The sequence below is a fragment of the Sinocyclocheilus anshuiensis genome, unplaced genomic scaffold (genome assembly GCF_001515605.1).
Source record: "Sinocyclocheilus anshuiensis isolate Anshui unplaced genomic scaffold, SAMN03320099.WGS_v1.1 scaffold1146, whole genome shotgun sequence".
NCBI classification, from domain to species: Eukaryota; Metazoa; Chordata; class Actinopteri; order Cypriniformes; family Cyprinidae; genus Sinocyclocheilus; species Sinocyclocheilus anshuiensis.
Window position 1 is genome coordinate 593,419 of NW_015539920.1, and position 16,975 is coordinate 610,393.

General features: G+C 35.4%; 1 pseudogene; it reads right to left on the minus strand.

Annotated features, from left to right (window-relative positions):
• LOC107686525 (uncharacterized) overlaps positions 1–15,194 on the minus strand; it is a 45,891-nt pseudogene extending 30,697 nt beyond the window's left edge.
• Positions 15,195–16,975: the final 1,781 nt, after the last annotated feature.

A 16,975-nucleotide genomic window follows, 5' to 3' on the forward strand; every position in this document is an offset into this window, starting at 1 on the left:
CTACTGGCGGTTTTAATTTCACATTTAAAATAATTTTTTTATTTAACAAAAAAAAATCAAATGTCAGTATTCAACATTTTATGTTTAAAATATCAAAACAGTATTAATGCATTTGTAACTGCAGGTTAAATACATTAATGTCCTGCATTAAACAGCGTGTAAATGCATCTAATGCCACTTCTAATGCAGCTTCTGTTTTCTCTGCATTGCAAAGATTAATTTCGTCAATACCGATTTAATTTGCTTGGTAACAGCCCAAATGACTTGTTATTCTAATTGACTGATTCAGTTTAAGAATTTGACTGAAAGGATGATGCACACTTTTAGAAAAAATGGCTTTATAAAGGTAAAAATGCCCATAAAAGGTAAAAATCAATTTAAACTTATTGGAAAATATTAATTTCTATCACTGCTGTGAACTGATCACCACACAGAATATGCAGAATATCAAAAACTTTAGGAGTCAGCTTTCTACGGTAGTCCTTAAGATATCAGCGCAATAACACATTCAGTAAAATATCGTCTAATTATCATTATCGATGAAATCTCAGATAATATTGAGATATATTTTGTGTCAATATCACACACCCCGTTATATTTTACGTTTTGTTTAGAAAAAAAATACAAATAAATATGAGAAGTGCCATTTTTTTCACTTGAGCTCCTGCCCCCAAATGTCTGTGCACGTCCCTGCTTACAGTTAATAGCACACAAAGCAGTTCATATTTTCAGACTCACATTGTGCACTTTTCTCTTGTGTAGCTGTCGCTTTTATGCCACCATAATGTGTTACTGAACACTCAATTTTCAAGCGCTCTGCCTTTACGACACCTGTGCGTGTTAGAGTGGTTTTCCACAGGCCGTTTTTAATAGATTCATCCCTGATTTGGTAATTTCCTTCTATACCATTGAGAGTGATGCCTGGTTTGCTGTATGGACACGTGTGGAAAGTTGAACATTCTACTGTGATGGTGTCACCCGTCCTTTCACCTCCATAAATACTGATTCTGGGCTGCTGTGGACTTGCTATAATGGACAGAAACATTAGACTTTGTACATAATATGCTTTTTAAAAATATTTAAGTATTTGGACACTTAGGAATATTTGAATTTCTTTGCATTAGATACAAAATCAACAGGCATCTGCAAACAAATTATTTCAGAACTTCACTTTTTTTATTATTATTTTATTATTATTATTATTATTATTATTATTATTATTATTATTATTATTATTATTATTATTATTATTATTATTATTATTATTATTATTATTATTATTATTATTATTATTATTAATTAACTGGTCTCAAGCCCAGTTTTCATAGATGTATGAAGTCAGTTCCTCTCATATTGTGTCACAGTAAAATCTTTTGAAAAATATCTATAGGCTATCTCTATATAACTTAAACTTCTCATTTCATTAAATTAAACTGAAAAGTGCTTTTTTTTTTATTGTCTTGAGCATACTGTACATACACTTTTTGCTGGCAAATTGCCTTGCCTTTATTTTGAAATGTTTAAATAAACTAGTTAGAAGGAAGTCAATTTGGGGGAACCATTTTATCCTGTCTATTGTTACTGACCACACAATATTTCACTACGTGTGGACAATCACAGATATTACAGTGGTATACAGAATGTTATTCCAAAAATATTTACACACCATCGATAAGAATTGTAGAGGTGACATCATAAAATGCATAGGTGCTCTTTCCAATATTTTCAGGGTCAATCCATGTGTATAATTTCTCTCCATGATGGGACAGTTCCAGTCCTGTAATCAGCAGACTGCAATCCCAATTTGAAGGATTACCATATAAATGTGTTTGCCATCTGAACTTCCAAATGACATCATTTGGATACCATCGATCGTAAACTAAAGGATAACCTATAGAGACCCACTGATACCACACAACTCTATATGGGTTTTTGGGTGGGTATGATGTGTAGTAGAAAGAACATGGTATAACCAGACAGGAACCTTTCAGGCCGTGAATTTCCGATGGCATACTCACATACCATGCCAAAGCATTATTCAGCAGAACACCTGTGTGACAAAAGTTGGAGAACATTAATGGATGAGTTGTAGCTTTTCAAAAATAGGTCTCTTTTTGTTCCCTGGCTTTCAGTCAGTCACGATTAACATTATGTCGACACTGACATTAGGGGTGTCACTTGTGAGCCCCAATCACCTCTGAGCATTACGAGAAACGTCCAATGAAAACCGGCGAGTGGAATTTGCATGCTAAGCCACTCCCCGTACATACGGGTATATAATATATATAACGCAGTTCACGGTTGTGGCATGGGGGATGTAACATCTCCGTTCCCTCCTTCAGGGAACGAGGGTTACATATGTAACCGAGACGTTCCCTTTCAATCAGTCACGTTTGACGTTACGTCGACATTGACGTTAGGGGTCCCTATGGAAAGCGCCACAACCAGAACTGTGTTATGAAAATTGAAGGTGCAGGTGCTGACAAGCATGCACGTCAGGACAGATGTACCTCAATCAGTAACCTACCCAATGCCCCATAAGCCATATCACATAAAAAGTATATGGGCTTAAAGGGAAGACAAAAAAGGATTTCAGCAACCGTTGGGGTGCGGAGACACATCCAAATATGAACGTGAATAGTAAGACTAACAGGGACTGACGAGCCCGGTCTCATGAAAATGCGTATAAATAGTACGCCAAATAAAAACGAAAACTCGTGGTATTGATACGCAAAAATTAACTTTGGCGTTCATATGATACGCATGTGTTTGGCCTGCATATAATATGCAGTTTTCGCGTGCATATGATACGCAGTTTTCACATACATATGATACACATCTACCCCACAACCCTAAACCTACCCATCGTGTAGCATATACACGCCAAAGACCATTTTTGCGTATCAATACTACAAGTTTTCGTTTTTATTTGGCGTACTATTTATACGCACTTTCATGAGATCGGGTTGGACTGACAGTAAACAATCTGTCTAGGGAAGACACGAGTTTACCAAGGGAAACCATACCGTGGAAGAACATACAGGATTACTAAGGGAATCTCATGTATGGCACCAAGTCCAGTAAAAGAGGTGACTAATGGCATGCAACCCAAAGACTGGATGCGGGTTCACCAGGTGAGGAACTTACTGGAAGAAGATAAGTGCATGTATCCTAACCAGAGGAATGGTGCTGCAAGCGAGACACCAAGCCAGACCTCCCACAAATTACCTGTTTGTACCCAACACATGGGAGGAAACTGGCTCCACCTCAAGATGTTTTCCATTAACATTTTTTTTTTATTATATAAGTACGTAAAATTACTTATAAACACATTAGTAATTGAAAATCTATAATAAATTTGAAAAAAAAAGTAATCACAGTATAAATACAGATATCGCATTAAAACATTATTTTAATGATACAATATGGAAGACTATATCTAAGTAGTATATATGCTTTTGCTTTGCCTTTCACTTTGCAGCTCAAAAATGCTTGCATTTTGGCATCATCATACAAAGTTAGTAAATTATGTGATGTTTTGCGCACATTTTTCTTGGATGGAGGTGGACTTCCAGTTTTTAGGTGGAGTCATATCATATCGCTTCATACTGTACATTCAGAGGGTGTGGCCCACTTGAAATCAGTGATACTGGTTGGCTTTACTACTACAAGTGATACATGTATGATTGCATATTCGCCTCTGCAGTTACAGTTATCCTATTTAAAAAATAAAATCGAAAAACATGTCGAAAATGAATGGATTGGAAAGATCACTCGACACATTAAACTACCCTCCCTGTTGCTCAAAAAGTCTGACGATATTGGTTGAATTTGCACTAATCATTTTAAATTGAAATTAAGTTGTGGTTAAGAATTCCTTGTCTAAAAGCTCTACAAATGTATGACATGAAATTTAGCCACAGACTTTATGGTGTGTAACCATTAGACCCAGTAAAATTACCAAGAACCGATACAAGAAAAGACAACACAATTCATAAAGACACTAAATAACCTGACCTGAAAAGCTGCAGAGGTCACATAATTAAAAAAGAGTGATACGAGTGATTTTAATGCTGTACACCCTTATCAGATGCACCTAATGTATGAAGAAGAGAAACAGAAAACAGATTAATTACCTTGTAAAAGCAAATTAACTACCAGAGGTCCCATCATGTTCCCGGGTTTGCCCTTAAGTCAAATCAAAAACAACTATTGTTTTATGTGTACAAAATATAACATTTCAAAATAAAATGAAGAAAATGTTTTCAACAACAGAAATGTCACCCAAGGGACTTTCTGTGGCACACATCCTCAATGTCTATTTTCAGTTATTCTTATCAGATTTGGAGCATCAAATCAATAAAACAGGGTTCTAAAATGTATGACTTGAAACTTTAAGTTGCCAGTTAAATTAAATGTATCCTACAGTATACTAAAATCTTGGTCATGATAAATCAGATATAATATACCCTCATCTTTTTTTTAATTCTTACCTTCTTAATCCAGTTTCAAATCGTTTGGATGAAAAAAGCCTTCACCATGTACTTCAAAATGCAAGAACCTGAGAGCACAAGATAAAAGTGCTGTTTGGTTATGCAAGAAAGATTCTATAAGAGGAAGTGTGAATTATACCCCCACTCTTAATAAACCATTGCTTCTTCAGTCTCTAGCCCATCCCACTGCCACTTTAACTGAGGTAACGTGTTGAAGCATCTTGTTTTGAAGTGATGTGCTTGATAAAGCATGACAAACACTATGCAAAAAAGAATTGTCATTTTACTAGATAAACAGAGTTTTTAAATTAATTTGCTGAAGCATTACATACATCCTAAAACCAAGTCCTTTAAAAGCATCTAAAACCTAATGTTTAGAACATGTTAATTCCGGTCAGTGATACTGTTTTATGTTTTAGGAGTATCAGATAAAAATGAACTGGGTCACATTTCCCAAAAGCATTGAAAGCATCAAAAGTTGATCGTAGAAAAAATGTTACAACTTATCTTAGAATCACAGGCTGCTTCCCAAAAGCATTGTAACTGAAGTAATACTTGAAAATCCTTGCAGATCTATGAGTGCTCGGCAGTAAGAGTGCTAAAGTGCATAGTAAGGCGCAGCAAGTACACCGATTTTTGTGATTGATACAATCAAATTTGTTAGAAAAAAAGAAAGGTTGGTGACGTTTCGACCCGTATGGCTCTTCATCAGACAATGAACACATAAACTAATGAGCTAAATTTACATCACATGATAAACCACATGACACACACACACAAAAAAAAAAATCCAACACAATAAAATTTGTGACATGATTGTTGCAGACAACTTTATACATGAAATTCAGAAGGAGTGAAAATGCTATAAGAGCTAATATCCATCATTATCAGAAAATCGGTTGTTTATTTAAGAGTTGCTTTTGCAAATCAATTTCATTGTGATTTTAAAAAGCAGTAAAAAGCTAGCAAATTCTTTGACTGCAAAACGTCCGGCATTTAAGGTTATATACACCATTCTGGACTGCTTGACAGTGAAAATTCATGCAGAATTCATGCAGAAATAATCCAAAAGATAAAATATAGACTCGTACAAAAGTAATCCCTCTCAATCATTACTTATGATCCACTAGATGTGTGTGGTGGGATTTGTTTCTACAGAGATACTGCCCTGTGCCTGTACTGTTATTATTTCCTTCTTGTTTTTTGCTGTGCTCGGGACGTTTCTGGGTTGCAACTTTTGGCTCCAGCTAATAACGACATGTGGCACAAGTGAGGCGGGCCTTCATTAGGAAGTTATCGTTTATTTTAGTTCAAGAAGCTAGTGCGCCAAGTTCTCCTGTCTCGACACAAAAACAGTTCAGTATGTTGCTTTTGCCTTATTGACTGCTGTCTGTAACTGACAGATTACTACACAGTGTAATTATGTCTTTATGATGACACGTAATTATTGTTTACTACTGAAGATGGCTAATTTCGCTCGCAAATTACAGCCAGTCATCTAACTATTAGCGAATAACTATTCATTCATATACAAAAATGCTATTTATGCATGATAAACACACTATTTAAAAAAAAAAATTGCAATTCATAGTGCAGGTGCTGCATTGCACTTCATTAAACCTTTAGGCTATATAGTACAAATTAAACATCAAGATGCTTTTCCAGATTTTGTGTTTTGGTATTTTTGGTCATGTTCTACATAAATGAAAACACTAAAACAGCTTGGTCTTCTACTAGGTTACGGCATAAGATCTGCAAATGCCTCTCACACATTAAAATGTATATTTCCGTATACTCTACACTCTTAAAAATAAAGGTGCTTCACGATGCCATAGAAGAACATTTTTGTCTAAATGGTTCCATAAAGAACCTTTAACATCTGAAGAATCTTTCTGTTTCACATAAGGTTCTTTGTGGCGAAAGAAGGTTCTTCAGATTATAAAAAGGTAAGAAAGAGATGGTTCTTTAAAGAAACTTTGACTGAATAGTTCTTTGTGGAACCAAAAATGGTTATTCTATGGCATCGCTGTGAAGAACCTTTTGAAGCACCTTTTATTTTAAGAGTGTATATGATTATTTTGAGAGGCACAAAATCACTTTCACAGACTTTTACCTTAACTGCCATGCTGGTGGAATGCCCTGCCAACCTGATCTAATTACAACATCTTCAAGAAATGGCTAAAGACACTCTCTTCCACACTTGACCCTCTAATACAACAGAACTCAAAGGCGAGGTAGAAATAGAATATATATATTCTATCCTTAATATTTTATTATGCCAAACCTTGTGAGCTGCTAAACAGTCACAGTAACAATGACAATAAAACTATTCTAGTCTATTCTATTCTATTCTATTCTATTCTAATCTATTCTATTCTATTATTAATGGGATAATTCACCCAAATATGGTCTTCATGTTGTTCCATACCTGTACGAATTTCTTCTGCTGAAAAAGAAAAGAATATAAAAGATACAAAAGAATAAAGATGTTGGTAACCAAACAGTTGCTGGTAACATTGACTTCTAAATATTATATATTTATTTATATATTTATATTTATATATTTATTTAATATTATATATTAATATATATTCTAAATATTAAGGATAGAATATATCTATTCTATCCTTAATATTTTATTATGCCAAACCTTGTGAGCTGCTAAACAGTCACAGTAACAATGACAATAAAACTATTCTAGTCTATTCTATTCTATTCTATTCTATTCTAATCTATTCTATTCTATTATTAATGGGATAATTCACCCAAATATGGTCTTCATGTTGTTCCATACCTGTACGAATTTCTTCTGCTGAAAAAGAAAAGAATATAAAAAATACAAAATAATAAAGATGTTGGTAACCAAACAGTTGCTGGTAACCATTGAATTCCATTGAATTAAATTCCAAAGTCCTCTTTTCAGATGAGAGCAAGTTTTGTATTTCATTTTATAAACTGTACTAAGTAAAATATTTTATGAGGAAAATACTCTGTATCAGACTGCCACAATTCTATCAATATCTAACACACTTTGGTAAACTTACCTATTGTCATAATTCCAATCAATTGATGCCCTTGACCTCTCTTTTAAAATGTAGGCAAATAGATATTAGTCTTTAGGATCAGCAGAATATGCTTTTTTTTTTTCTTCTTCTTTTTTTCCAGGTATGAAAACATTGGGCTGCCTGCATAGCTTATTGTTCATGTTTTAGATCCATGGTTCCATAACTAATTTGATTTCCTAGACATAAGTATTTGTTTTGTGGTGCAATAGTGACCTAGTTTTTAATATTTTTTTATTTGTGTTTCAGATTAGAAGCAGATACCAAGCTCAAAAAGAAAGTCTAGTCTTGCCAAAGACACAAGCAAGACAATGCCCTTAACAATCTGACAAGGCAGTGTGTGGGTACCTTAATCTATTCCAAACAGACCTCCTAAATCAAAAAGAGGAACAGAAAAATGTAAATAATGCAGTTTGACATTTAATCATAGCTTTCTTTCTACAGATGAATGTTTGACAACCACCACCTACAACTGCACTGATGAGCATTCATTTATAAAACCACAAGCTGGTGAAATGTAGCGAAACATTTAAAAAAAACAAAAACATTGTGTTAGTATAGTTTATGAACACACTGAAGATTCTTCCCCAAAAACAGACGCCTTAACATTTGATTTTAATGATAAAAAAAAATCTTTGCTGCCTTATAAGCTGCCTTGTTTCCAAATGAGGCACAAAGTATTCACAAAAATCAATACTGTGTTCATAATACAGTTAAACACACAAGAAATATTTCACTGATTCTTCAGACATGAGTTTTCAAATGTCAAATGTGAAATTAATACCATATTTTATCAAAAAGATATATATTACCACTCAATCCCCTAAAATTACATCTGTTATCAGACAACACTACGGAAATACAAATATCAGATCAGGACTCTGTATCGGCAAATATTCAACATTAAATGCAAAAAAATAAAAAATAAAAATAATGATTGGTACATCCCTAGTTTTTAGGCAATTTTGGGACTTTATTGCAGCACTTTAGCATTCCTCATTCTTAAGTAATTTAATGAATTTATTTAATTTGACAAATAAATTTATCCAAAATTTGAAAATAATGTATTTTGGAAAAGTAAATTAAGTAACAAAGGTAGTTTCATACTTTCTGGACATTTTACCAAAACGTTATTTGATTTTGAGTTTGACTGATTAAGTGCTCAAGATTTTTTATTTATTATTATTATTTTTTTGTATTATTATTATTTTTTTCAATCAAGCTGCTAAATGGTTGAGCCATAAAAGTATGTTAAAGCAATAAAAATACATTTCAATTTCAGGAGTTAATTTCAGAAACTTTTTTTTGTTGTTGTTTTGTCCTTTTCAGTATCTGTTTTTTGTTGTCATTTATAAAACAATGTTGAACAGTGGAACAGGATGAGGAAATTATGCAATCTGGACATGTCATCCACCTGTCAGAGCACATGTACAGCCCTGATGTAACGTTTTCATCAGACATTTCCATATAGGTTGGTGAAATCAGCATCAGAATCATAACCCTTAAAGGAAAATTTAAGATATGCAGAAGTCAGTGAATAGCATATAAATCACAGAAACTGAGCATGTTTGCTATGCTGTAAGTAAATACATGTAAATGTAAATAAATGTACTCACATGGTAGGATTTTGGCTTACTGAAGTGCATGGGGAAAATAAGAATTTAAAAATCGCATGTTTGCATTTATCATAACAACTGTTAAGCTATATACATTTAATAGACTATTCATAGACCTGTATCTGCCAGCACATTCAGTGCTTAAGTATTATAATGCATGAAGATATTGATATTACAATAAACTGTTCATTTAGTACATTTATAATTACCAAATTGCAGCTTAAAGAAAATATATAATTGTTTTTTTTTTCTGTTATAAAGATCAGTGTTAAAGTGGAAGGAATCCTGAAGTGGCATTGGGACTTTTAATTTGACACTCTGTTCATATAGACTGTATTCAATATTATTTTGCTGTGTAATGTGAATACTGACAGATTCATACTGTATGTGGTTGAAATGCACTGTACCTCTTTGGTGACGGCATATGAAGTTTGGAGAAAGGCTTGTTTCCTGACACTGTACATGTGTTGTTTGCCCTGTGAAGAGAGAAGGTTCATCAGTGATGCCACTTTGGGAAAATACATTCTCATATCTCTGTTTAATATACAATGACAACCATTCATTTTAAAAAATGTGTAGTGTAAAATATAACTGATATTATTTATTTTTTTAAGAATAAAATACTGACTTGTATTCTGCTGTCAGATTTGTATTGGTTCTGGGTGATTGGTGTCTACAAGAAAAAGAGAATAAAATTAACAAATTGGAGGATTTTATTATTTAATAATGAAACACACAATGATTAAAAAAAGGTGAATACTGATTACCTAGAAAATCGGCTCCAGATGCTCTGTCTGTTGAGATGTGTGTGTCGTGTAACGTTTAATATCAGGTAATGTATAATATGATTAATTGTTAACATAATTTATGGTTAATTTTAGTTATGTTAAATATATTTTCAACCTGCCTTTGTTCAGGCTTTGGTGGTCTTTCGGGAGCATCTCCAGTGTACCTGTAGATAACACTAGTTAAGGCACTGGAGAGAATCAACACTAACCAGACTTTCTTTCTTTTTACATTTTCATTATGTACTTGCCTGGTATCACTCCTGTTTCCCGTTATTCGAAGCTGCTCTTCCTTCAGGCATACTAAAACGACTGGGGGAGAATTTGAAAATAGTCTCAGGATAAGAAAAAAAAAAAAAGATACAGATGCAAAGATGAGACAATTTAAAGTCCAACCTTGTGAATCTGTTCCAAACTGATCTCCTATATCAAAGAATAGGGTTAAAATTGCTAGTGCATTACAAATCAGAAAATCTTTGTTCTTAGCATGAATTAATGAGTAAAAACGGATTAAATGAGTATATCATACATACCTTGGCTCAGATCGTGTTAGTGAACCTTGCATATCCTGATGAGGCCGTCTACAATCGATAATGACAATAAGAAGTTGTCAATGCTGACTGATAAAAGCAGAAACTGAGCACAGCAGTAGCAGATGCGTAAATTTAATAGCACCATCCATATTATTATGTCTGGATAAAATTGGTCTCCATGTACTTTTGAGTTATACTGTAAGCAGAAACCAGTGCACTTCTGACTTATTAGTGGTGCTAGATAGTTTGAGATGCAGAATCAATTACAACAGACATTTTGAAGAATGAGCATAAGCCAAAAAAAAAACAAAAAACACTTACTTGTGTCGCCTCTTGTAAATGAAGACTCCAGCAAATATGCAAATTAGGATGAACACAAGTGACGATCCAATGACATAAGGCTCAAAACCAACCCCTTGAACTCCTATGATAATTTGAATTTTAAAAAGTCACATCTCTTACAAATCATGAAGTACAGTTTCTATTTGACCAGTCATATTAAAGCAGATCTCATAAACATATGTACATGCAAAGATCCTCCAAAAAAATATTGGATGTAACCCTATCAGTCTGTACTTACTTCTAATACTCAGGAAGGCAGTATTTTCCTGTGTTTTACCACCCCAAAATTTGGCAGTGCAGACAATTTCATCTTTCTCTTCATATCCAGTAGGAATAAAGGTCACAGCGGACACTGTTTCCCAGACGCCTCCACCCATGTGACTGTGGCTGATAGTTTCTCGGGCTGTTGGGACGCTCCAGGTGATTTGGGGAGGGTGAGAGGAGCATGTGTGGTTGACTGAGCATTTGACAGCGACTCGTGTCCCGGGCTTGATGTCTTCAGGGAGGGATGACATCACAGGTTTGTCGGGAGATGCTTTATAATAAAAAACACTAAATGTTTATACTAGTTCTGGGATGTGATGGATGAAAAACACTTTCAACAGTATGTGAACCCAAGTGATTGGTTATATTTCCTCACCCTGCATTATAATGAACACACAGCTGTTGTTGAAGCTGTATCTCTCGTTTTCTCTTTCTGCTCGGAAGCAAAACGGCCCGTTGTCATGAGTTTGCACATTATCCATCTCCACAGTACAGTCTTGCTCATCCGGGTTTCCGATGAGTCTTGTGCGGCCTTTGAAGTTGTCCAAGACATCGTCTGGGTCGGTGTGGAACATGTAGCCACCTTTTATGGTGACCCAAAGAACCCGAAGACGAGTGACATATTCCTCCTCCATCTTGAAACTGCACGGTATTACCACACACGAACGAGGCAACGCAGTGATCTTGGGTATCACATCTGCCACATGTTGGAAATAGGCTAAAATTATATGTGACACCATGTAGTGGATTAATCAATTGTCACAGAACTGAAAATGTCATTTCTAATCATATACTGTAAATCTGAGAATAGACATAGGGGATAAAAACATACTTTCATTCTGCATTGGACTTGCTGGTTTTTGATACTCTGTAAGACAATTAGTAGAAAAAAATAAGCTTGGGATTTTAAAGTTTTACTTATTGTTGGGTTCAGTTTAAATAAACTCTTGTATTTGTGCTTTAGGCTAGAAACATACAGTACGTCATGCAAGTATGTGAACATTTGGTTGCACACATGCTTTCATAGCTCTCATAGCTCATGTTCACATACTTGCATATGTGTTTCAGGCTTTAATATTCACCATCTTTATGGCAGTCAGGGCAGTCAGCGTTTCTTGCTTTTGCAGATTCAAAATTAATCAATTATAAAAAAAAAAAAAAAATCTGAACAAGACCGCACGCAACACACATAATGCAAGATTACTCACGTTGCACACGTAAAACAACAGATGCTTTAAAGTCTGCTCCAGAAAATTTTGCGGTGCAAATCAGTTTCTTTTCATTGTCCTCTTTTGCAGCCAGAAAGGTTATGTTGGAATAGCTGATCTGATCTAAACCAGAGAGTTTTTTGTTCCCCGTTGTGACCTGCATGTTCTCATAGTTCCATGTGATGGTTGGATTCTCTTTCTGGCAGGAATGGTAGACGCTACAAATGAAGTTCTTTGCGACACCCTCTGTGACATCTGCCAGTTCAGGCTCAATCGTTATGTTATGATGAACACCTGGAATTGAACTGAAATCTTGCAATAGATCTAACTGTTGCATTCAAAGTTAATTTATAACTAAGATAACACAAAGCAGTTCATATTCTTTACTCACATTTTGACATTTTGACCTCTGTAGCTGTCGCTTTTATGCCACCATGATGTGTTACTGAACACTTAATAGTCATGCTTTCTGCCTGTACGACACCTGTGCGTCTCAGAGTGATTTTCAACAGGCCATCTTTAATAGATTCATCCCTGATTTGGTCATTTCCTTCTATACCGTTCAGAGTGATTGTTGGTTTGCTGTATGGACACGTGTGGAAAGTTGAACATTCTACTGTGATGGTGTCACCCGTCCTTTCACCTCCAGAAATACTGATGCTGGGCAGCTGTGGACTTGCTACAAATAGCAGAAATGTCAATATTAGGCAACTAGATGAGAAGTCAAGCAAGTTTTGAAGAACAAAGTATTTACGTACCGTCAACTTGAATTGTAGAGGTGACATCATAAAATTTGTAGGTGCGCCATCCAACATTTTCAGGGTCAATCAATGCATATAATTTCTCTCCATGGTGGGACTGTTCCAGGTTTTTAATTAACAGACTGCAATCCCTACTTAATGGGTCACCATATAAATCAGTTTTCTCTCTGAACTTCTCAATGACTTATCCATCTCCACAGTACAGTCTTGCTCATCCGGGTTTCCGAGGAGCCTTGTGCGGCCTTTGAAGTTGTCCAAGACATCAACTGGGTCGGTGTAGAACATGTAGCCACCTTTTTTGGTGACCCAAAGAACTCGAAGTCGAGTGACATATTCCTCCTCCATCTTGAAACTGCACGGTATTACCACACACGAACGAGGCAACGCAGTGATCTTGGGTATCACATCTGCCACATGTTGGAAATAGGCTAAAATTATATGTGACACCATGTAGTGGATTAATCAATTGTCACAGAACTGAAAATGTCATTTCTAATCATATACTGTAAATCTGAGAATAGACATAGGGGATAAAAACATACTTTCATTCTGCATTGGACTTGCTGGTTTTTGATACTCTGTAAGACAATTAGTAGAAAAAAATAAGCTTGGGATTTTAAAGTTTTACTTATTGTTGGGTTCAGTTTAAATAAACTCTTGTATTTGTGCTTTAGGCTAGAAACATACAGTACGTCATGCAAGTATGTGAACATTTGGTTGCACACATGCTTTCATAGCTCAAAGCCTCCGTGTTCACATACTTGCATATGTGTTTCAGGCTTTAATATTCACCATCTTTATGGCAGTCAGCACACGATTTGTTTCTTGCTTTTGCAGATTCAAAATTAATCAATTATAAAAAAAAATAAAAAATCTGAACAAGACCGCACGCAACACACATAATGCAAGATTACTCACGTTGCACACGTAAAACAACAGATGCTTTAAAGTCTGCTCCAGAAAATTTTGCGGTGCAAATCAGTTTCTTTTCATTGTCCTCTTTTACAGCCAGAAAGGTTATGTTGGAATAGCTGATCTGATCTAAACCAGAGAGTTTTTTGTTCCCCGTTGTGACCTGCATGTTCTCATAGTTCCATGTGATGGTTGGATTCTCTTTCTGGCAGGAATGGTAGACGCTACAAATGAAGTTCTTTGCGATGCCCTCTGTGACATCTGCCAGTTCAGGCTCAATCGTTATTTTATGATGAGCACCTGAAATTGAACTGAAATCTTGTAATAGGTTCCACTGTCTCATTGATAGTGAACTTATAGCTAATAGCATACATAACAGTTCATATTTGTGTTTACTCACACTCTGCACTTTTGTCCTCTGTAGCTGTCACTGTTATGCCACCATAATGTGTTACTGAACACTTAATAGTCGAGCGTTCTGCCTTTAAGACACCTGTGCGTGTCAGAGTGATTTTCCACAGACTGACTTTAGACTCATTCCTGATTTCGTCAGTTCCTTCTATACCGCTCAGAGTGATTGTTGGCTTGCTGTATGGACACGTGTGGGAAGCTGAACATGCTACTGTGACTGTGTCACCCGTCCTTTCACCTCCATAAATATAAATGCTGGGCTGATGTGGCTGTGCTACAATTGACAGAAACATTGGTATTAATACATAATATCAGTTTAAACCCCAATATTGGTTAGAAGACAGTCAATGGGTCTATTATTATGGTTATTATTGGCAACCACAAGAATATTTACATACTGTCAACAACAATAGTAGAGGTGACGTCATAAAATTTGTAGGTGCGCCATCCAACATTTTCAGGGTCAATCCATGTGTATAATTTCTCTCCATGGTGGGACAGTTCAAGGTTTTCGATCAGCAGACTGCAATCCCAACTTAATGGATCACCATATAAACTAGTTTTCCATCTGAACTTCTCAATGACATCATTTGGATACCATGGATCGTAAACTAAAGGATAACCTCTAGAGACCCACTGATACCACACAACTCTACGTGGGTCTTTGGGTGGGTATGATGTGTAGCTGAAAGAACATGGTATGACCAGACAAGAACCTTTGAGGCCACGAATTTCCAATGGCATACTCACATACCATGCCAAAGCATCATTCAGCAGAACACCTGTGGGACAAAAGTTGGAGAACATTAACGGCAGGTAGATTAAGCAAACTTTTTCAAAAGTATTTCTTTTTGTTTTCTAACCACATGTTCTCTGCACATTCTCAATATTGTGAACATCCAAAACTATTACAGAAAAAAATGAATGTTAAGTGGACAAATGTCAAGTGGTGGTTGAAAATGCGTCAAGTAGGAATCCCTGCAAATTACCTGAAAAAAAAAGATCCCACAACATTATTTATTCTCTTATTTTGATTTTCCCTGCACGCATAATAGACTGGTCCAAAATACAGCATGTACAGTCTATGCTAATTAAGGCTAAGACTGCTGTATAGTCCACTCCGTACAAATACCCATTAAAATGGTCAATTTTTCAAGCTTTGGGTTTTGAAATAACTTGAATAGTACGGTATGCATGTGCTGCTTGATAAAACTAGACAAACCCTTTAGATGCAAATAAAGAATAAAACAACATCAGTCATCACTCTGGTTACGTAAGGTTAGGGCATGTACAGTACATTTTACTTGCTAAACTTTGACAGTTGTTTAATTGATTTGTTGAGGTGTTAAAAGTATCCCGAATCACTAAAACCCCTTAAAATACATTTTAATACTTTTTAGTTGTGTTTAGAAAGTTTTAATGCCTGTCTGTGGTATTGCTAAATGAGGTAACAGATAAAATGTTCTTGTCTTGATCAAGACAGTTGTGAATATACAAATGATAGATTGGTGGTTTATTCATTAGTTATTTTTTGTAACTCATTTTAATTGTGATTTCAAAAAAGCAGGTAAATTATTTGACTCAGAAACGTCCAGAATTTAAGATGAAATGACATTCTGCTTGGTGAAAATTCTATTCTGAAACCACCTGTCAAAACGAAGCATGAGATGAGAATGAGAGAAATTAAGTGAAGTGACATGTGGCCAAGTATGGTGACCCATACTCAGAATTAGTGCTCTGCATTTATCCCATCCAAAGTGCACACTGCACACTGCGCACACACACAGCAGTGAACACACACACACCATGAACACACTCCCGGAGCAGTGGGCAGCCATTTATGCTGCTGCGCCCGGGGAGCAGTTGGGGATTCGGTGCCTTGCTCAAGGGCATCTCAGTCGTGATATTGAAGGTGGGAGAGAGCGCTGTACATTCACTCCCCCCACCTACAATCCCTGCCGGTACGAGACTCGAACCCACAACCTTTGGGTTATGAGTCCGACTCTCTGACCATTAGGCCACGACTCCCCCAAGAGTAAGAGAAATCCATACGCCAATGAGTAACAGTGAATATATTGCATCATGCTTTATTAAACCTTTAGGCTACATGGTACAAATTAAATGTAACAATGTTATTTAAAAAAAAATACATTTTAGTATTTTTTGGTCCATAATTCACTAAAAGAAACACACAAAAACATATCTGAAATTATTCACACAAACATCTCACAAATTATTTATCAAAAATGACAATAAAAATACAGTAGGGGTCATGAACTGCATTTGTTTTATTATTATTTTATAAAGTTCATTTTAGGTCCACTTATATTGTTAGCAAGAAGGAAAAAAACAACAATTTAGAAGTAATAGGCTATTTGCGATCCTGTTTTTGACCATCTCTGTAGAGCAGTCTGTTTTTCAGAACAAGAACGTCTCAATGAGACGTTTTGGCAGCTTAGTTTCAGTAAGAGCTGTTTTTGAGCCAGCGAGAAAGTTCTGAGTTCTGAAACTTACAGGATGTTTTTTTATAGTTCATTGACCTGACATATATCAAACGATCAAGGGAAATTAGATTTATCAGTTCATGA